The 22345-nt window shown below is 42.0% G+C and overlaps 1 long non-coding RNA gene across 1 annotated transcript in view; it reads left to right on the forward strand.

The window, feature by feature from the left end:
* Nucleotides 1–22345, forward strand: part of LOC123377717 — a 139837-nt gene that overhangs the window by 98978 nt on the left and 18514 nt on the right. The window contains exons 3-4 of the long non-coding RNA XR_006582287.1: nt 5233–5418; nt 7278–7463. This is a non-coding gene — a long non-coding RNA (uncharacterized LOC123377717). The remainder of the gene's footprint in view (nt 1–5232; nt 5419–7277; nt 7464–22345) is intronic.

The following is a 22345-nucleotide window of genomic DNA, read 5'->3' on the forward strand; positions in this document are numbered from 1 at the left end:
ATAACTAGAATATGCTTCATGCAAAAGGTCTCTTGTAAGGTTTCATTACAAAGCTTATAATCTACTGAGTGTGATCATCCTATTTGTATAAATGTACCACTCTTGTATCTGAAACTAGAAATATAAAATATAACTCAAGGCCTATTGTAATTATGCGAAGTGTGGGCCATTAATGGTGGTTTGGAATCTTGATGACTCCCATTAACCAGGACAATTGACTGCTGATGGCTCTGTTTTACCTGCAAGTCTTCCTGTATACATGTGTGCTGGCAAGGGGGTAATGAAGTCTTACAGTGACATGTGATCATGTCACCTGAACTGGAATCTATCTTTAACCTGGTGTCTTTCCATTGAGAAGGAGGGAGTGGGAACCCAGAGAGGGACAAAGGATTCCCGCCTAATGCGAAAGATATATAAATGGGTGGAACAGAACAAAGAGGAGAGCCATCATGAGGAATCCCCTAGCTACCACCTGAGCTGGAACAAGGGCTGTACCAGGGAAAAGGGATTGTGCCCAGACTAGGAAGGCATCCAGTCTGTGAAAGAAATGTATTGAAACATCTTTCAGGGTGAGATATTATCTGTACTCAATTGTATTACTGCATTAGGCTTAGATTTGCATGTTTTATTTTATTTTGCTTGGTAACTCATTTTGTTCTGTCTCTTACTACTCGGAACCACTTAAATCCTACTTTCTGTATTTAATAAAATCACTTTTTACTTATTAATTAACCCAGAGAATGTATTAATACCTGGTGGGGGTGGAAACAGCTGTGCATATCTCTCTATCAGTGTTATAGAGGGTGAACAATGTATGAGTTTACCTTGTATAAACTTTATACAGAGTAAAACGGATTTATTTGGGTTTTAGACCCCATTGAGAGTTGGGCATCTGAGTGTTAAAGACAAGAACACTTCTGTACATGGCTTTCAGTTAAATCTGCAGCTTTGGGGCAAGTAATTCAGACCCTGGGTCTGTGTTGGAGCAGACGGGTGTGTCTGGCTCAGCAAAACAGGGTGCTGGGATCTCAAGCTTGGCAGGGAAAGCAGGGGGCAGAAGTAGTCTTGGCACATCAGGTGGCAGCTCTCAAGGGGGGTTCTGTGATCCAACTCATCACATCCACACCCTCAGTGTTCATTGAGCCTCTTACTTGGATAGGACTATATGTAATGGACATTTGCAAGCACATGAAGGAAACAAAGGTTACTTTTTGTAGCTGTTGTTCTTCGGGATGTGTTGGGCATATGTCCAATACATGACCCACTCTCCTTCCCCAATGCATTGGAGCTTACTGTTGAATTCTTGTGAGAAGGAACTGAGGGAGAGGTTGGGGTGACTCTGCCCTTTATACCTTGTATCATTATACAAGAAGCTCATTGGTGAGTGAGAACATCCCTATGGGTACCACTAGTGCAGGGATCGGCAACCTTTGGCACGCAGCCTGTAAGGGAAATCCACTGGCAGGCAGCATCTGCAGGTTTAGCCGATCGCAGCTCCCACTGGCCGCGGTTCGCCATTCCAGGCCAATGGGGGCTGTGGGAAGTGACGTGGGTTGAGGGATGTGCTGGCTGCCGCTTCCTGCAGCCCCCATTGGCCTGGAGCGGTGAACCGTGGCCAGTGGAAGCTGCAGGAAGCAGAGGGAGAGAGGAGGGGCCAAAGTGTGAGTGGAGTCTCTCCTAAGCACTTCTGGTCTTGGCATGTAGGGGGATAGGATGGCCCTGGCTGGGGCCTATTTTATCACTTTTCCCTCTGCTTTGGCTGGAGTCTCCAACTGATTCAACAGGAACTTAACATGGATTGTAAGTTTGGGGCCAATATATTGCGATGCACAATCTAAAAATACTATACAACTGTGCAGGTAGACTGATCAAGGATAATTCTGCTGCCAAGAAAAAAAAACTTGGGACACCATAAAATAAATCAATGCTATGCCAACATATTTGTCGGTACATTTTATAGAAAAGAAAAGCTGTGTAATGTATAAACAGCAGATCTTAAAGATGAGATAAAAGGAGAGAACAGTTTATTCTTAGATCATACAGTCATAGACATCGGAGATGGAAAAGGCCTATTAGGTTTTTATTCATGTCCCTATAAATGTAGGATTGGTACCTTATGTGTCTAAGTATACTTTTTTAATATTAGTAAAAGAACTTCACTATCTTGCCATGATTCCCTGCCTGCAGAAAGTTACGTTTAAAAATTGTTCTGCTACAGTTGGTTGAAAAATGTTCACTTTGCATACACACAATCATGAAATCAATAGGAGTTTTGACATTGACTTAAATTGGAACAGGATCAGGCCCCAACAATGGGACGTAGAATTGCTTGGGGTCATCAGAGTAACAATGTGTTATACCACCAGTTTTACTTTCTAGATAAAGAAAATATGTCCATCTCCCCTCTTGTTCCAGTTTGGGACAGAAGGAAATTTTGACACATTGGAATTCAGCTCTACTTTTCAGCACTGTTAGGGTTAGTGAAGACGTGATTGGGACATAAAAGGACTGCTCCAGGCTTGTAATTGGAATTGGCAAAGGTACAGGTTAAATAAGGGTCAAAGTCTGATCAAACAGAGTGGGTGGAGGACCGTAATACAACTAAGGGAATGTCCAGATAGACAAGTATGTCCATGAAAACCACTAGAACATTTCTGGTTCTGCATATACAAGAACTAGGCCTTTTACACAGGGAAGGCACCTACCCAACCAGATATCCAGTTGCTGCTAATTGTTGGCCTGTTTGGAGGACAGTCTAGAAAACATTAGTATGTATTCCTTCAGGATTAGTGCAGCAACATCTGCAGCTTTGTGGGCATTTAATTCCTAGAGAATCTGGGTACTGGAATGTTATGCCCAATGCTTGCCCTATAGTGAGAACCATCAGGTCAAGTGCAGAATGTGAGGTAAAACTTTTCTGCTTGTAATTTTCAGGAGACATCTGAAACAAGGTAGATGTTTGGATTTGTAGGCAATTGATAGTGCCGTGAGCCCTCAGGATACTGGCAAACAGCAGGTGGATTATAACTGGGTTAGCAGGCTTTAGGTCTTCATCTTTGATGGTTTGGGAGAAGAGGCATGTTGTGGGATGAACTTTTTCCATGCTCCCCAATGGGCAAATAACATCCATCTAATGTTAAGGAAGAATGATATTGAGGGTTGCACTGGGGTGAGTCTGAGAGTCAGGATTTAGCAGGAATATGGGTTGGATTGCCCAGGCACTGTACATAGATTGGTCTGAAGTACTCACAAGGCAGGTATGATGTCACCCTGTTTGCATGGATCAGGCCCGGAGGAATGTGAACTGATAGTAATGGTGAGCACACACACAAAAATCAGGATGATGATCCTGAATATTACAGAGAAGATGGGTATGTCTATTCAGTGTGAGTAATGGAGGCCAACTCTGGCCCTTGTGGATATTCAGTATTTACTTGTAGTGCTCTGCAGACGAGCTTAGATGGGAAATATTTCACATAAATAACAAGCTGTCACTAAAACAGAGAGGGGAATAAAGGTAAGGTTAAGTAAAAAGCATTTAATTCATTAGTAGGATAACAACATGCAATATTCTGCATGTCAGAGCAGCCTATTTTGACATTGTGACTAATGTAGTCAATTTTCATACTGTAACCATAATGTAATGTAAATACTGATAAACTGGATAGACACATCTGCTGAACAGGCATTTGGTTCATCATTTTTTTTTTGTAGTGACTACATATTCATCCTCCCTGGTGTCTCTAAAATTTCTGCTCCATTCCTACACAAAGTGACAATGCGGGTTGTTCTACTTATTATTCTTGTATTGCCAACACTGCACTTGTCTTTTTTAATGATGTATGGGCTTGCCTTAGTAGTGGTTAATCTAATGATGGAATAACTCGCTGGAGGTTACAGGGACCATTTTCTGTGTTTCTAGCCTGCAGGCGGAATCTCATGACGATGGATATCTTGAGGGTTTTTCTGTGCAAAATATGTATACACATTTATTTAAATATGATTTATAGCTATAGCCCTAAATATTGTAATATGAAGTTATAGCTATTGACCTAAATGGAGCAATTCTCAGGAAAGCCACTCTGAAGTGCCCTGTGTTCTTCTTTCTCCAATTAAACTACATTGGGAAAGAAATCTTTATTTAATTAATTCTTAGACACAAAAAGAGGTGTCCCTGGGTTTGAAATTGAAATGTCTCATATGATTGTGAAAGGAACACTTTGACAGTGAACCAAATATGCCGAGAGATTTTATGAAAAGTTCCAGCCAACTTTTATTGCTTGAGCTAATGATATTCTGTGTAAATGAAACATCACTACACTGAAGTCTGGCCACACAGTTTCAAAATGAATCTCTATATAATCAAGATAAAAGACTCTAAAACAGTGATTAATGCACTTCCTGTAAGCTAATCAGAAGATACACCTATTAAAATGGGAAAGAAATCATAAATCTTTCACAGATTTCTCAAGATTAACACATGACTGATTAACTTTGCCAGTGATACGCGGCATGTATCTGTGCTCAGTCTGGAGATCTTCATTAGACTATAAATAACGAATACTACTTGGATGTCACCTATTATGCAGGATTCCAAATCATTTTACAAACATTAAGTCTTGACACTTTTATATGAGGTAAAGAAATGTTAAGGCATTTTATTTTTCCATGGTATATGTACATATACATATGTCTTGTTTATATTACTTTCCTGGGAAATATTTACATTTCAGCCATGCATAGACATCATACATGCTTTAAAAATACTCTCCAGCTTTCACAGTCATAACATAGAAATTGCTAGGTTTAATTACTGGCTGCTATAGTTTTATCTCCTGCTGGCCTGCTCACTTGCTCTGCCTAATGTAGTGTATTTGGGTATCACTGCTGTCTGACACTGCTCTAGATTTTGTTTTATGCTCTCGTTGTTGTGTGGACTTGTGTTGAAGTGGTCCCTCTTTTCCTTCCAGTTTGGCCATTTTTTATTTGCTGGCTTCTCTGTGTCCTGGTGGCTTTTAGGGCTTACATTTTAAAGCACTTAGGCTCATGCAGTTGTGCCTGAAAAATGTTTTTTGCCACTGTATTTAAAAATTAGTCCAGTTGTTTTTCTTTGCGGCTTTTGCTGCTCTGGATCAGGCTGCATGTTGTGTCACTGTGGCTGTTCAGTTTATGTCCCAGCTGATTTCCCGCTGTTTATCTTCAGATGGAAGTCTCCATTTGTTCACATTCCAGACTCAAATGAACTGCTGCAGTCTACTGATTTGCCTCCTGGATCATTATGCTACAAGCCAATAGATCAGACAGGATAATGAAGCTTTCTCCAGGAGAGATTCACTATGAACAAAGTTGGACAAAAAGTTTGCATATGAGGCTGGAGAAACTGATTAAAGGCATCTAACGAAAGTGGAGCGATGGCAGGTATAACTCAGTGATAACACTATTGGCATCTTTAATGTTTGAATTCCCTTAATTAAGGAAGCGCTTCAACAAAATAAGTCATTTCTTAGTGGAAGTGTGACAGTTTTATCAGCCCACTAAATCTTCTCTGATCATTTTTCAGGTACCTTTCCAAAAATCTCTAACTACCACCAAGTATAAATATTAGCATTAATAAACAGCATTGTGATAGTCAGTGTAGTTTAATCTGATCATAACAAATGTTTAGATTTTGGCCTGTATATTAATCTACAATACCTATGGAATAGGGTATTCGTACTGCAAAGCAAGTAGCAGATAGTCTTGGAGGTCAGCTTCCCATTAGAGGAAAAATTAGTGAGGCAGTCTGGAGTTTTTCTGAGAGCAACTTGCTTTAGTTACACTGTATACACCAGTCTTTGAACAGAGGTGGTCACAAAACAGCATTCAGGCAAACGCCTTTTTCCCTCAGCCCAAACACCAATGCCTCATTCTCAGGAAACAACTCTGCCCTCAGATTAACTGCAGTTAGAAAGATTAAGACAGAGAGCAAATCCTCTTGCTGTTTGCCACAGCTTTCCCCAAAAGTTCTACATCCATAAAACTAACAACTAATATTTCTTCTAAAGCTATACACTGCTTTCACATTAAGGAGGAGAACTCGTAAGAGTACATGTAACAGTGCCATCTGATGATTCCTGCATAACAAAGCAATTACCATAGGCAATCAGACTTTTGGTTTCAGAATTTTTCCTCTCATTTCACTGGCTGGATGTAGGGCTCTTGATAAGTAACTGTGCATTAACGATGCATTATAAACTTGGATATGCCTTGCAGTTGTTACCAGCATTCATGGCTATTTTATCCAGATCCTGCAACTATTTATGCGCTTGTTTAACTTTATGTACCATGAGTAGTTGCACTGAATGTATTCATTGATGTAACTCAAAGAACCTCTCCTCCTCTATTAGCAATAATTTTTAACAAGAAATACATCTGAGAATTTCAGAGTCATCTCATGGAGCATTTGTGACTAGGAAATAAAAGGTAAATTAACTAAATTATTAATAGTTAATTATTAGCTCAGATTTAGCTGCCATCTCTCCCATCTGTCAGCTAGTAGGACCTGGCTATTTTCTCACCTCAGGTCTTTTCTCTGGGTTGTTAGACACTAGCTCTCTTTCTCAGGTGGTGGTCTTAGTTAATGCTTAATTAATAAGGCTTCTCACATCCAGGTTACATCCCCTGTAATCAACCTATCTATAAAGCAAAAATAAAAACTTTTGCACTGAAAGTTAAATGATCAATTTTTGTTTGGAAAGAATAAAGTTGTCATTTGTCTGAGATTCACTGGAATATGTTCTCAAATCTTTAATTGGATTCATATGTCAGAATGTTTTTAGTTCTCTTACAGTGAATGAAAACCACAACACTGTGCTTTAAATTCCTCTAGCATTCTGTTCAAGACAGTAACATGCTGCATGCACATTATGTCACTACTTTAGCAGCCTTGAAAGTCTTTGGATAAGATCTGGAATGACAGACAATCAAAATTAAGACCATTTAAAAAGCTTAAGTAGTAGGGTGTGCTCTCTTACAAATTACAGAGTATTACAGTGCTGATATTGATATTCCCATGACAAAGGCTGTAGTATGGTTGTAAAATCATATTTTTTTAGTTCACTCGTGTTTATGCTTTTCCAAGACTGTTGGGATGCCAAGCTGAATCTGAAGAGAAGGTGCATAGATGATATATTTTTTAATTAAAATGGTATTAACATTTACTTTTAAAGATTGAGAGAAATAAGAGAGCCAATTGAGACAAGGTGAACTTCAAAAACAGCTTGATTTTTTTTTTCAAGAGAAATGTAAAGGTGCCGTGCACCCTGGAGAATAGTAATGGTTGGCAGCTCTGAAACGCAGTTGGCTGATGGGAGGAATAGCATCTGTGTGGGAAGAACTTCCTCCTTGTCACATGAAGATTGAGGAAGAAGACCACATCTGTTCCTTGCCTATGTCACTCCCTAGGGCCCCCAACAGCAGAAAAGGTGGGTGTGTTTGTTTTGGGTTTTGTTCTGTTTTTTACCCGGAAGAACCCATCCAAGCCCCTCTCTCTCCCCTCTCCTGAGTACTCCATAAGGCTCTGCTCTCTCCCTGCCCCCTTTTCAAAGGCTAGTGCTGACAGCATAATTAGCTGTACTGAATCCTTGCATTCCCTGAATATGATGCCTTACCCTGGGACATGAGAGAGGAAAAACTCCTTGGACCAAATCTGCGAGAGTTGTATTGCAACCTGGCACAGCGCTGATCAGGTTTGCTTTTGTGTTTTTTTGATCCCCTCCCCACAGAGGTTTGGGGCCCTTCTGAGAAGCGGGCCCTGTGCAAGTACATTGACTGCATATTGGTTAATCCAAGACTGCCCCTCATACCTTCTCCCTTCAGTGTCCCCCCTCCCATCACTTTTCTTTCCATTTAGTTTACCCCTTCCCAACTAGACACAGGAACAACAGCAGCGGCAAAATCATGAAACTAATGTGCCTTCGATACCTGTGGAGGGGACAGACACAATCTGCCTGTAGCCAATTGACTGTAATGGCATCCCTGTGATGTGGGACACATTATTACAGGAGTGTGTTAAGGTTTAAAGGTCTGATCCTTCAAGACTTACAAATGTGTTTAACCTTGCACTTGAGTAGTGTTCAATTCTACAGGGCTATTTCATGGAAGTAGTTTCATGCCAACCTATTTATGAGTTTGGAGAACTGAGGCCTAAATTATAAGATATTCAAGAATCTAGTAAAAAAAACATTTACTGTGGTGTAATATAACGAGCTGTGAAGCAAATATCTATTTAAAATTGAAGTAATACACAAAGACAGCTTTTCATTCGTCTTGTTTGTAAATATAATTATACAACAATGATTACATTTTGCAAATATGAAAAGGAAATTTTTTTAGAAAAGTAGTACATTAATTGAGATCTCTATGGTGAGATTACTTTGACACTTCATAGTAAATGGGTTTAAATTAATTCTAAATTGCAATAAAAGTCCTAATAAATTTAAGATGTAAATAAAATATGGAGGAAGCAATCTTGAAAGTCACCATTAATGTAGTCTGTATCATCTCTCAGGGTGTTTTTTATGTGAACACACTACAATAAAAGTTCTTGTATCTGGTTTCATTGTATGGTATTTCACTTTGAATTTGTTCTGTTTCAATTTCTCACGTAAAAAGACTATAATGAGATTTCCTCCACCTTGCTGTTGATTTTATTGCTATAACCATGTTGACATCAAATGCAATGTCACCAATGATGGTTGCTATTGGATTCATAACCCATGCGTCTTGATTCTTGAGGTTAATCCAGTTATTGTATGCGGGTTAATAAAAGGAACGTTAGCTGTTACACACACTCACACACAAATGCCATCACAATTGGTTCTTGTAATGAAACAGATCATGCGTAGAGGACTTTGAAATTTTGTACTAAAGCAAGAGCTGTTGCTGTCAGATACCAGTAACTTCGTTTGACAGCCATAATGTCACTACTTTGTCTTCATTTGGGACAGCATTGCTCCAGAGGCTGGAAAACATAACAATGAATTGAAATGGCTAGCAGTTTAAAATTCTTTCAAAACTATATGTTGAGGTGATTATAATAGAAAGTTAAAAATATGAGAAAAATCACTGTATGCTTAAACAATACTCCTTTGAAGCCAGGCCTTTTGCACTACAGGTGTTACTCGCTTGCTCTTTGCCCGCAATTCAGCCAGTGATCTTTCAGGGAGGGCACTCTTAAATTATTGTACCACTGATTCAGTGCACAGACCAGTACCTCTGCTCCTGACTTGGTCTCCTGTAGGAAGACGTCATTTTCCTTTGTTTCTAGATAAATGGACAATGTTTGTCTATACTAGTGGGTCTCAACCAGGGGTACGCGTACCCCTGGGGTACAAAGAGTCTTCCAGGGGGTACTCAAATCATCTAGATCAGTGTTTCTCAACCTCAGGGTTGCAGCCCCTAGCGGGTTGATGGGATGGGTTTAGGGGGATCGCAAAGTGCAGAGCTGGCATTAGGGAGTGGCAAGCAGGGCAATTGCCCATGGCCCTATGCCACAGGGGGCCCCATGAAGCTAAGTTACATGCTTTCAGCCCCACCACCTGAGGCTCGGGCTCCAGTCAAGGATCACAAGTGAAAAATAGGCTCAAATATCACACTGAAATATAAGCACAATATTTATATTCCAATCGATTTATTTTATAATTATATGGTAAAATCAGAAAGTAACTATTTTTTAGTAATAGTGTGCTGTGACACCTTTCTATTTTTATATCTGATTTTGTAAGCAAGTACTTCTTATGTGAAGTGAAAGTTGGAGTTCACAAGACAAATCAGACTCCTAAAAGGGGTACAATAGTCTGGAAAGGTTGAGAATCACTGGTCTATACTAAGAGTCACTGAATCCAATTCAGGTTGTTGTTTTTTTTATTGAAGTGAAGTTTATTAGGGGAAATAAAGGGATAACAATCAAAATAAGAGTTAGGTTAGCTTTGACAACCTTCCTTGCAGAAGCATTGCTTGGCATTCACCCTCATCCACTTGAAATAACAGGTTTTTGGTTAACAGCTAAATGGACCTATCAGTGTAGTAAGTAGGGCTAGTTCCATTTGATGGGGGGGGGTGCAATTTCTTTTCTTTTTTTCCCAATTTAGAAAAAAGGCCATTCCCTTCAATGGGGAATTTTTGTGCTTTTTATTTTTTAATCCATTTTGTTGATGAAGCTAAAGAAGAGGTGACATGGGTTGAATCCCTTGATGATTACCTGTTCTGTTCATTCCCTCTGGGGCACCTGATATTGGCCACTGTCAGAACACAGGATTCTGGGCTAGAGGGACCTTTGGTCTGACCCAGTACAGCCGTTCTTATGTTCTTAAAATGAAAAATACTTGGTCATTTATTATTTTTCTTTTTTCCTCTTTTTTTCCCTTTTTACATTGAAAACTAGAATGAAATTGGGGGGGGGGAGGGAAGAAAGAAAAAAGAGGGGAAAGGAAACCAAAACAATGAAGAAAAAAATATATGGGGGGGAAACTGAAAAATTTCTATAAAAATTCTCATGGAAAAAAATCAAATGAAAAAGCCTTCAATTTCAAACATTCCATTTGAATGAGTAGGACTACTCATGAGGTAAGGAACTACTCTCCTTGAGTAAAGCAGTCCAAATCTGATTCTGAGTGTTTAAAACAAAACTGTTAGTAACTTCCAGAGCTGGTGTCTCATCATCATTCAGGTGAAAGATCCTTTTTATCTATTAAATGTTTCTTGTAACTTATCATTTAATTTCTTATTATGCTAAAGGGCATTCTAAAAATGCTTCATTCAGTTGATATGAATTGATCTTATGTTACAAATACCTGCCTCTGAAAGGGATTAGCCTTAAAGCTAGCTTGAAATCAATCTCAGAACATAAATTCATAGGTTCCAAGCAGGGGCGGCTCTACAAATTTGGCCGCCCCAAGCAGTCATGCCCGGGAGGCGCCCCCGAGCCGCGGGAGCAGCGGACCTCCCGCGGGCATGACTGCGGAGGGTCCGCTGGTCGCGCGGCTCGGCTGGACCTCCCGCAGGTGCGGGCAGTTCGCTGGTCCGGCAGCTCCGGTTGAGCTGCCGCAGTCATGCCTGCGGGAGATCCAGCCGAGCGGCGGGACCAGCGAACCGTCCGCAGTCATGCCTGCGGGAGGTCCACTGGAGCCACCGGCCGAGCGTCCCCTCCGCAGTCATGCCTGCGGCAGGTCCGCTGCTCCCGGGGCTCCGGTGGACCTCCCGCAGGCATGACTGCGGCAGGTCCGCCGGCCCAGCCTGCCGCCCCCCCGGGAAAGGGCCGCCCCAGGCGGGTGCTTGCCCCGCTGGGCTCTGGAGCAGGCCCTGGTTCCAAGGCTAGAAGGGACCATGTGATCATCCAGTCTGGCCTTCTGCATAACCCAGGCCATAGAACTTCCCCAAAATAATTCCTACAGCATATGTTTTAGAAAACAAATCCAAGCATGATTTTAAAATTGTCAGTGATAGAGAATCCACCGTGACTCTTGGTAAATTGTTCCAATGGTTATTTACTCTCACTGTTAAAAATCCATGCCTTATTTTCCATCTGAATTTGTTTAGCTTCAACTTCCAGTTATTGGATAGTGTTCTGTCTTTCTCTGCTAGACTGAAGAGCCCATTATCAAATATTTGCTCCCCATGTAGATACTTATAGACCACATTGTGGGTTTTTTTAGGTCTGTCCCAGTGTTTCCCAAAATTGTTCTGCTGCTTGTGCAGGGAAAGCCCCTGGTGGGCCGGGCCGGTTTGTTTACCTGCCAAGTCCACAGGTTTGGCTAATTGCGGCTCCCATTGGCCGTTGTTCTCTGCTCCAGGCCAATGGGAGCTGCTGGAAGTGGCGGCCAGTACGTCCCTCAGCCCAGTGTAGACATAACTTCTATCAGCAAAAAAATGTGCTTTTAGTGGTACGGCTTATACCAGTTCCCTAAATGAAATAAGCTACCTTGGCAAAAAGCACTTTTTGCTGGTATAATTGTCTATGCAAGGGCTTTTGCCAGTATAGAAATGTCATTAAAAATATCACATCTTTAGCTGACATTACTATACTGGCAAAAATTTCTAGTGTAGACCTAGTCTTATACATGGCAACTTCAGTGGGATTACTAGGATAAGCAAACCCAGCAGGATTTGGCTTCTTATGTTAAACTGTAATTTTCTAAATCCAAAAGGATTTACTGTATCCTTTTTTTTAATTCTTCCTTAGTGTAACTCCATGAAGCCACCAACCTGACACTGTTTCACCTCTTCAGCCTAGTGGGGTATTTGCTTCCAGAACTAGCTCTTTTCCTTTTTATATTTGCTGCAAAATCAGTGTTGGGGTAAATAGATTATACGATACCAGCAACAGGGTCAGTAGTGGCAGCAGTGGTTCCCCTATGTCTGTCTACCTTGTTTTTCATGTGTGATCAATGCTGAATGTGAAACTCGGTATGGAAAAGGAAAGTCATTCTCCCTGCTGCCATTTTAAATTTGTAGGTAAAACCTTTCATGATCTATAATTCTTTTACTTTTTTTTTTCTCACCTTCATTTATAAAGCATGTGCATCTGTGTGTGCAGTTGCTTTAAAGCCAAGCAACTTCTTTAAAGACATTAAAATGAAAAATGACAAAAGTGAACCTGTATAAATAAATCTACTTGGATGATGCTGCATATAAAACTAGTATATATGCTTAGTAAGGAAGATACTGATGGAAAATCTCTTGAAAGAATAAAAAAATTGTCTTAATGATCCTGTCATGGCGTAGTGGTAAATAGCTACAGATCAAAGGGGGAAGGTGGTGACAAGTGGAGTACTGCAGAGATTGTGCCAAATTCCATCTTGTTCACACAGCACTGGCCATGTGAAGGAAGGAATGTGCAGAAAGGTGTGTTCATAGCTGTAGCTGATATAGAATTGGGCATGTCAGTCAATGCTAAAGGAGAAGTGAGTTTCAAATTTATTAGATTATATGGGGTCATTGAATTCCAAATGGCACATTCCCCTGTCATTTATGACTCTGCTCACATTTTAGTTTTTCTCATATCTTGTTCATTGCTCAGCAGAAAGTTTTTATAGGAGTGTTATTTCAATTTCCTAACAGTGGATTTCCTCATTAATTATATTTACCATATTAAGATAAATATTTGTGCACACTGGGGTGAAGAAGCATGGATTGGGAGGCATTCACTTGGAATCTGTCTTTTGTTATTTTCAGCCAGTATTTTAATATTATTTTGACTTAATATCTTGTGATATTACCAGGTCAGTCAGAAAATGTAATGAAATGTGTTCTAATGCAAAATGTCCTTTCTTATTTGAATTGTACATGTTTCTTACCTAGGATTGTATTTGTTATTGGGTCCATGTAACAAATCAATCTTGAAATGCATTGTAAGAAATTTAGTGGTGATTTAGCATGCTTCAGAGAGAGATTGAGAGCACCAAACAAAGGGACTCTCACACACGATGGAAAGACAGATTCTTTGGTATAGTGGGAGAAATGAATGACTAGCATAGTGAAAGCAATCCACCAGTCTCATACTGGGCCAAGGGTCTTGTCTACGTAAATATCACTACCCATAGGCGGCAGGTTATATCTGTGTGCGGTGCCCGGGCTCCAGGAATATTCAGGGCCGGGGGCCCTGCTCCAGCAATAGTTGGAGCTGGGTCTCTCCCCTGGCCCTGCCTGGATCGGGCCCCGGCCCCCGCAGGTCTCCCCCCACCACCGCGACCCTGCCTGGAGCAGGTCTCAGCCCCCGCCTGCCCCCCCCGCCCGCGTGCCCCCCCCCGGCGCTGCGCCGCACTGCATCCCTGCCTGACAGAAAGCAGCGCTGGCCTCTCCCCTGCCTGCTCTGTGCTGCCGCAGGGTCCTAGTGCCTGCCTTTCACTAATGGCAAGGCAGGCTGCCCTTACTCTGCCCTTCCGCCCTCGCCCTGAGCCTCCCCAATGCCCCAAACCCCTCATCCCCAGCCAGAGCCCTCATCCCCCCGCACCCTAATCCTCTGCCCCAGTCCTGAGCCTCCCCCCACAGCATGAACCCCTCATCCCCAGCCAGAATCCTCAACCCCTTGCACCCTAATCCTCTGCTCCAGCCCTGAGCCCCCCCACATCATGAACCCCTCATCCACAGCCCACACCCCAAACCTCTGCCCTAGCCCTGAGCCCCCTCCTGCATCATGAACCCCTCATCCCCCAGCCAGAGCCCTCATCCCCCCACACCCTAATCCTCTGCCCCAGTCCTGAGCCCCCCCCGCAGCATGAACCCCTCATCCCTAGCCCCACTGCCCTCACCCCACATCCCAACCCTCTGCCCTAGCCCTGAGCCCCCCTGCATCATGAACCCCTCATCCTCAGCCCCACAGCCCTCACCCTGCACTCCCTCCTATCCCCAAACTCCCTCCCCCTTCCCACACACCCCTTCCCAACCTCAAACTCCGTCCCAAAGCCTGCACCCTTCACCCCCTCCTGCACACCCACCCCCTGCCCCAGCCCAGAGCCTGCACCCAGCACCCAAACTCCATCCCAAAGCCTGCACCCTGCACCTCTCCTGCACCCTAATCCCCAGCCCAGGATCTGCACCCCAGACCTCCCCCGCCGAGCCCCCTCCCAGAGCCTTAGGCAGGTGGGGGCGGAGTTTGAGGGGGTGGAGTTTGGGGGCGGGTTCTGGGCACCACCAAAATTTTTACAAACTTGCCACCCATGTTACCTGAAAACTTGTAAAAGAGCCATTGATTAGGAAGAGGCGGGTGCATTATCTAACGCCTTACCCCCACAAAAAAAACCCTAATTTTTGCAGGTAGATTGACCTACTCATCACAGTCACAGAAAATTCCCTAAGTCATTGGAAATTTCAGAAATTGATTTTTCTCTTTTTGTGAATTTTGCCAAATTTAACACTCAAAAAAACCAAAACTTTTTTTTCTGTTTTTCTTGGTTTTGTTTTTGCCCTTTTGAGAAACTGACAAAATAAATTAGCCTTTTTCGCTAAGGGCTAGACAGAGCTGGTAGGCTTGGCTCAGAGTAGGGGCCAATGCATAAAATGCACTGCCCCAGAAGTAGTTAGAGAAGGAACTGTGCTCCATGGCTCTTCTCTCTCTCTGGGGAAGGTGGAGGGAATACTTTGCTACAGCATTTGCAGGGGGCACCATGCTCCCCCATTCACACCTAGGTCTACACACTCTCTGCTCACTTGCCCCTGTTCTTCCTCCTGAGCCTGGAGCCACTATCCGTGCAAGACTAATGTGGCCACACAGAGAGTATAGAGGGACTTTAACCCCCCATGTGTGTGGACATCATCACCATTTACTCACATTTGTTGCTAGAGCCACAATCAAGCCCTGTGTGTGTGATTTTTTTGCATAGCAGTAATCTGCTCTTGAAGTTTAAGCAGTGCAAACCCCTCTTTCTTTCTATCACTCTTCATGTCATTCCTTTCTACTCTTCTGCTCTGTCAAACTTGTAATCTAACCCCCCCCCACACACACACACACCCTTCTATGGCTAATCATGGGGTATTGGTGAACATGTTTAACTGTATATATGGTATCCAAGTTTAGAGATAATCAGACCATTGCAAGTTTGAGTAAAATATCTCCACTCATTTCGTATGTAATGCAATTATGGTTTCCCAAGAGCCCATAGTTTAGGTAACATCCATATATGGTAGATAATGAATAAATAAATTAAGGAGCTATTTGAGCAGACAGTAGTCCAAAGCACAGTATCATATAGGATTTCATTATGGGTGCAGGTTTGTTTGTTATAACTATAAATCATGTCACTTTATTTTACACAGAAGCAGTGTTCACTGTTATTATCTGATTATAACCCCCACACAAGCTATTTACACCTCATTCTTGGATAATCAGCATAATGATTACCTACCTCCATGTGGTAATAATTAAATGTAAAAGCCAGCAACAAAATGAGATTTTATGGGGGTTTTTTAGTTTGGAGGTAATGAGCCTGGAACACGACATTGGGCCATGAATACAGCACAATTTAGATTAATTTCACCAAGGCACAATTTTCTGCAGTTATAAATATTTAATTTTGGCACTCGGAATATGGAAGTGTTTAGAGGCAAAAATAAACACTTAAGCCAAAATTTTGGACATTTCAATTTAACTCTGTGTAGTTCAATTTAACTCTTAAGATGTTGATGGTTGTGTGGCAGAAGTAGAAGGGGAAAGGAATGTTCACACTAAGACCCTGATCATGCAAATACTAATATACATGCTTAACTTTGCAGCCTTATAAAGGAGCAGATCCTCGCCTGTTGTAAATTGTCATAGCTCCTTTGATATAAATGAAGCTAATACAACTTATGCCACCTGAAGATCAGCCCTATGAGTAGTCCCTTTGAAATCAATGGAACTATACACAAGCTGAGACTGTCAGAGCCACCTGAGGGATTTGGACGCTCAATTCCCATTAAAATTAGGAAAGAGAGCACTTAAACTGAACACCATCATCTTACCAGAGTATGGAATATGGCCCCTTACGCACAAGCATAACTTTACACATGAGTAGTCCCACAGAACTGTATCTTAAAGACATCCAGAAACTGAAGCTAGTGTAGAATTCTGAGCCTTTTTTGTTAAGCAGTGTTTTAGTAAGCATTTTAAACCTGTACACTCTCACATTAATATTATCCCATTGCCCCCAATTACACATTGTCCAATTGTAACACCCTAATATATTTCTTCTATTCTTTGTGTTGACACATGTAGACTCTTGCCATGTTCCTTCTTAGTCATTTTTTTCCAAGATATATCTAGATGTATATATTTAGCCCTTTTGATGTTTCCTTGGAAATCTATTGCTTCAGGCTGCCTAATAATTTTTGATGCTCTTCTCTAAACTCCCTCCATTTTGTCAATATTTAATCTTCTGGTTTTCATTTCTGAGCAACTCATAACAGTAGTCTAGTTCAGGTCATGAGAGAAAGGGAGAGATTCTTGTCTCCCTTCTCTGTGGAGATGCCTCTTTGTGTGTAGCCCAAAACTGTATTGGCCTTATTTGCTCCCATATTAAATAGCAAGTTGATGTCTAAAGGGCATTTAAAGTTCTGGCATAGGCTTCCAAGGAGGTTGTTGTCCATAACTGGAGGATTTTAAGACCAGGTTGGACAAACACCTCACAGGGATGGTCTAGTTTATTTGGTCCAGCCTGCAGGAGGCTGGAACTTATGGTCTCTCGATGTCTCTTTCAGCCCTACATTTCTAGAATTCCATGGTTCTCTGTTTCTGTGCAAGTAATCCCGTTGGCTTTCATGAAGCTACTCATCTGTCTATAGGTATGAATGTGTATAGGTGTTGGTGGGATGAAGGCCAAAGCTCTCTATTAAGGTACATATCTTGCCCTTACATGGGGACAGAGTAATCTAATTTGCCTTTTTTTCTCTTACTGCTATGATCATTCTACAAACACTTTGTTGTTAGAGTGCTATTTTCTCAGCTGAAGCAGAACTATGTACTCTCTTGCTTTTGCAAATGGATGGGAATATGTTTTACGACTGTAATATTTTAAACCTTTTATTAGTAATCATTATTTTGTAATTAGCAAGGTTGGTATGTGTACTCTCACTCCATGAAGAAAACCATTGTGTGTCTGTGTGTAAAGATGAATATAAGAAAGGGCAGCCATGCATGTGTTCAGAATAGTTGGAAGAAAGAGACAGGTAGAAGACAGAGCATTAACACTGATTATTTATTAACCCTGGTTCACGATAATATACTGCTAAAGGTTAAAGTGTTTTCTTCTGGAAAAAGGATTGAGCTGCACTAACATTTCAATAGATTAAAGTAAAAATGAGGTATCTTTTATGAATATCTGTTGGCAGCTATGCATACCATCTTTTAAATGGAGCTCTGCCAGCTAAATATAGTTGTGATTTTTACATTTTTATAAATCCTGTGAGCTCCCCAAGGGGACATTGTCTCTTTTCAATGATTTATATAGTCTGAATTATAAAGGATGATAAGCATTTGCAGCTCAATAGTGTAGTTAATGCTCAGCCCCCAGGGTAACAGAGCAGTGAAGCATTTACTACTCAGTGGTAGTTCTGCAACAATCAGCAGCACTGTGTCTCTTTCACAGTAAATTTACATCAGTGCACTTTGTCCTCAGGAACTTGAACATTCACTCAATGTAGCCTAGGGAAAACAGCTATTATGGGCAGTTTCCAGCCATTTTCGGTGGCACGATGAAAAAAAAAACCTATTGTAAAAGAAACAGAAATCACAGATGGTGCAACATCAAAATAGCCCTGCTTCTCTGACTCTCCTCTTTCCCCAAACAACATCAAAAGAATACTCTCCCCAGAAAAATTCTTCATTGACAGTTTCTAATCAGTTAGAGGCAGCCTCTGCCCTAGTAGATGGAGTTGCAGATGGTACTGTAGCAGCAGAACCAACAATGTTCTGCTGCAGAGGGGTTGGAGGTGGTGGGGGGGAGCTCAATAGTGATGCATTCACCCCGGTGTGGCTTGGAACCATATCCCATGGGGACTCCCTGCACAGCATTACACACAGAATGGGGTGGTGTGAGAGATACCGCAGCTGCTCAAATCTTCTGTTCCTCTGCTTATAGAAGGAGTATGTAAGGTCCACAAAGGGCTATTTATTTCAGCCAAATGGAACTTCTTCATTAAAGCGGCTTCATGTTGCAGGATGACTAGCAATAAAAGTGATGACTCTCAGGTACATTTCTTCTTATATGCCACAGAAGATGAGGTAGATGATGTGCTGATATCAGAACAGAAGAATGTGTATGAAAGATTTATGAAACTGTTTATCAAATATTTCATCCCCAACAGAAGATGTTGAAGGCAGGTAAACGAGAACAGGAGGTTGCAGTGCATATGAAAGATGTGATAGCTCACCTCTGTCTACTTGGAAAACATTCTAAGTAACTTTATGCCATGATTATTATTAAAAGGGACATTGTATGACATTATGGAACTTCTCAAGGAAGGCAGAGGTCAGACACAATGAAAAACACCAGAGAAAGAGAAGGTGTACACAACAGAGGTGTTACAGAGCTGCTGACGTATGGTTATGACAGAATGAAATACTACCTCTTTGCGACTACATCCAACTGAAGAGTAGCTTGCTGACAATTATAATCATAACTCCATCCTGGATTCAGCAGCAAATATAAGAAGATTGGTAATTCTCAAAATGCATGGAACTCATGGAAAATGAAAACAAATTGAGCTTGTTGGGTGGGCAAAAATTGGAGGTTCCCAGCAAAGTGTTTGTCCCCACAGTTGGCTTAAAAATGTTGAGCTCACTGGAAATCTTGCGGATTCCTCATCCTGAAGAAGAATGAACTTCTTTTCCACAGACTCAGCCCTTGTGTGGGCTTAAATCTGAGGCATTCAGATATTATGGTTTTGAGGGCCATATGAGTACCTAGATAAATAGGGACTGGAATGAGTGCTGTAGAGATGACATTGACTATATGGAAGAGAGTGGCTTATCTGATCACTATGGACGAAAAGGTCAGATCTGTGACCTGGATCCATAGAGGAACTTTGAGCTTGAGACATGGAAAGAAAGGAGAGGGAAAGAGAGCCATGACTCAAATAAAAAAGAAAAGGATCAAGCCTAGAATCAAAGAGAAGTTAGAGGGAGAGGGGCAGTAGACTAATAGGAAGCCATCTGATTAGGAGTCAGAATAATAATCTCAGCAGGCTCCTACCCATTCCTTCACTTAAAGGAGCTGATGTAGAGGGAAGGTACAGAGTTAATATTGTAAGTCTCACTGAAATAGTGCTAAAAGAACAGGAGTACTTGTGGCATCTTAGAGACTAACAAATGTATTTGTTAGTCTCTAAGGTGCCACAAGTACTCCTGTTCATTTTGCGGATACAGACTAACACGGCTGCTACTCTGAAACCTGAAATAGTGCTGACTATCTGCAACACGCTATTTCTAATAAAGCATTTACCTTGGTTACCAGGGCAGGCTCCAGGGGTTTTGCCGCCCCAAGCAGAAGAAGGGAAAAAAAAAAAAGCCGCGATCACGATCTGCGGCAATTCAGCAGGAGGTCCTTCTCTCCGAATGAGAGTGAGAGACCCGCCACCCAATTGCCGCCGAATACTTGAAAGTGCCGCCCTGCTCCGGAGTTGCCGCCCCAAGCACCTACTTGATAAGCTGGTGCCTGAAGCCAGCCCTGTTGGTTACTACGAGTGCCTCTCTGTGCTCCTTGCTCTTCTTTGCACCACAACACAACCAAGGCAATATAGTTGCACCAAGGCATAATATGAAATTGCATGGATGCAGCTGGAGGCCTAATGTGATACACAGAACCTTTATTTATGGTGATAGAGTGTGTGATAGGCTGAAAATGCAAGGCTGGCATTTAGGAAAAAAGTCCTTTTACTTTCTAAACTTGGTGCAAGTGGCAGAGAAACCACTGATTCAATCAGCATGGAACTGTACAATGCCAGTTGTCCAGAGTCACTTTTCAGAGAGGAATTGCACATGAAAACAATTTGGGAGAAAGTGCAGTAAAATATGTTGCAGGGAATAATCCTAAATTGGCAGAGATTGAACTAGACAGTTTAATACATCTTTTCCATCCCTAATTTCTGTGACTGATTCTTTCAGCGGCAGTCCCGTAATTTCAGAGTGTCATATGGCTTTTCAGTTATACAAAATCTTCTAATTTAAAGCTTGAACTGTATATAACAAAGTCCAAGTTGCTTGAGAAAGAACAGAACCTTAATCATAAAAACAGGACTCCAATATGACACTGGCACCTAAAGCCCTAGATTTGATTTGGTTTTTTTTTATCTGTGGAATGAAATATACAGATAACAAATATCAGTAGTGCCCAGCTCCCCCTGGGGCCTTTATTAAATCCTCATATTGAGAAAGTGCAGAGCAGTAAAAGTGGCAGAGAAATATAGTTAGGAGGTGAGATAAACAGAAAGGGAATGAAAAAGATTTGGCTTGGGGACTTGCCTCATTTTGTAACTATAGCAGTTGGAAGTGGAGTTTGTCATAATATAGATCAGATATACACTATATTTGTAACAGTAGCCACTGAATTCAGTGAATTCAGTGGCTACTGACCCTGGCCTGTCACGTGACAAAACTATAACTGTTTGTAAACCTGACCCATGGCAAGTTTGACTTGGGGCAGAAAATCAAGATCAGTTTCTAAACAGCACCCTTTATCACATGAAGAGAGGTAAATTTTTGGCAAAAATGTGAAGCCCACAGTCTGGGAGGGAACATGATAGAAAACAGGAGAAGCTGATTGCAGTGCTTCTGAATATTCCTGAAAAGAAATTATATTGAAGAGAAATTTGAGAGAGTTCTCTCCACAATACTACATGCAAATAGGCTCAGAGGCACTGCAGTTCTACAATATATTCCAGTGAGACCATGAAGAAGATTGTAAAGCTGCTAGAAAAAGCCATTGAAAACTTTAAAGAATACTTTGATATATGCAATAATGTTGTTTGGGAAAGTCACATGTTCTTTACAGCTGTCAGGTGAGACCAATGACTGTTATGTTACAGAACTGCCTAATAAAACCAAGTCCTATGACACTGAATAATTAATAGATGGACTAATTCAAGATGGGATTATTTGTGATATAAGTAATAACTGGTTCAAAGCAAAATTACTCAGAGAAATGGATGTGACATTGCTAAGGCCTGGTCTACACTAAGAAGCGGGGTCGAACTAGGGTACGCAAATTCAGCTACGTGAATAGTGTAGCTGAATTCGAAGTACCCTAGTTCAACCTACTCACCCGTCCAGACGCGGCGGGGTCGAACTCCGCGGCTCCCCCGTCGACTCCGCCACCGCCGTTTGCAGTGGTAGAGTACCGGAGTCGACCGCAGCGCTTCCGGATCAGACGCGAAGTCGAACTCACCGCGTCGACCCAGAAGGTAAGTGTAAACCTACCCTGAGAGAAGGGGATATTGCAGGCGTAGTGCTTTTCAAAAGAAGGTGTTAGCAATCAGTGAAAGATCTGAAATACATCTACCGTATTTTTCCTTGTATAAGACGCCCCCAGTATAAGACGCCCCCAACTTTTCTAACCCCAAATTCAGGTGTTTTGTTTTGTTTTGTTTTCTTTGCCGCTCCAGCCGCGCTTCAGCTGTCCCCCCCCCCCCCCCGACTTTGCTGCTCAGGCACAGGAAGAGACCCGCTTACCCGGTCCCGCTTTGCCGCCCGCCCGGCCCCGCTTACCTGTCCCCGCTTCTTTGGCTGCCCGGCTCCGGGTCCCCGTCCACGGCCGCCCGGTCCCGCTTTGCCGGATCCAGCCACGTGCAGGCAGCGCGGTAAGGGGGCAGGGAGGGGGTGTTGGAGAGAGGGCAGGGG

Source organism: Mauremys mutica, chromosome 9 (genome assembly GCF_020497125.1).
Source record: "Mauremys mutica isolate MM-2020 ecotype Southern chromosome 9, ASM2049712v1, whole genome shotgun sequence".
Taxonomy (NCBI): Eukaryota; Metazoa; Chordata; order Testudines; family Geoemydidae; genus Mauremys; species Mauremys mutica.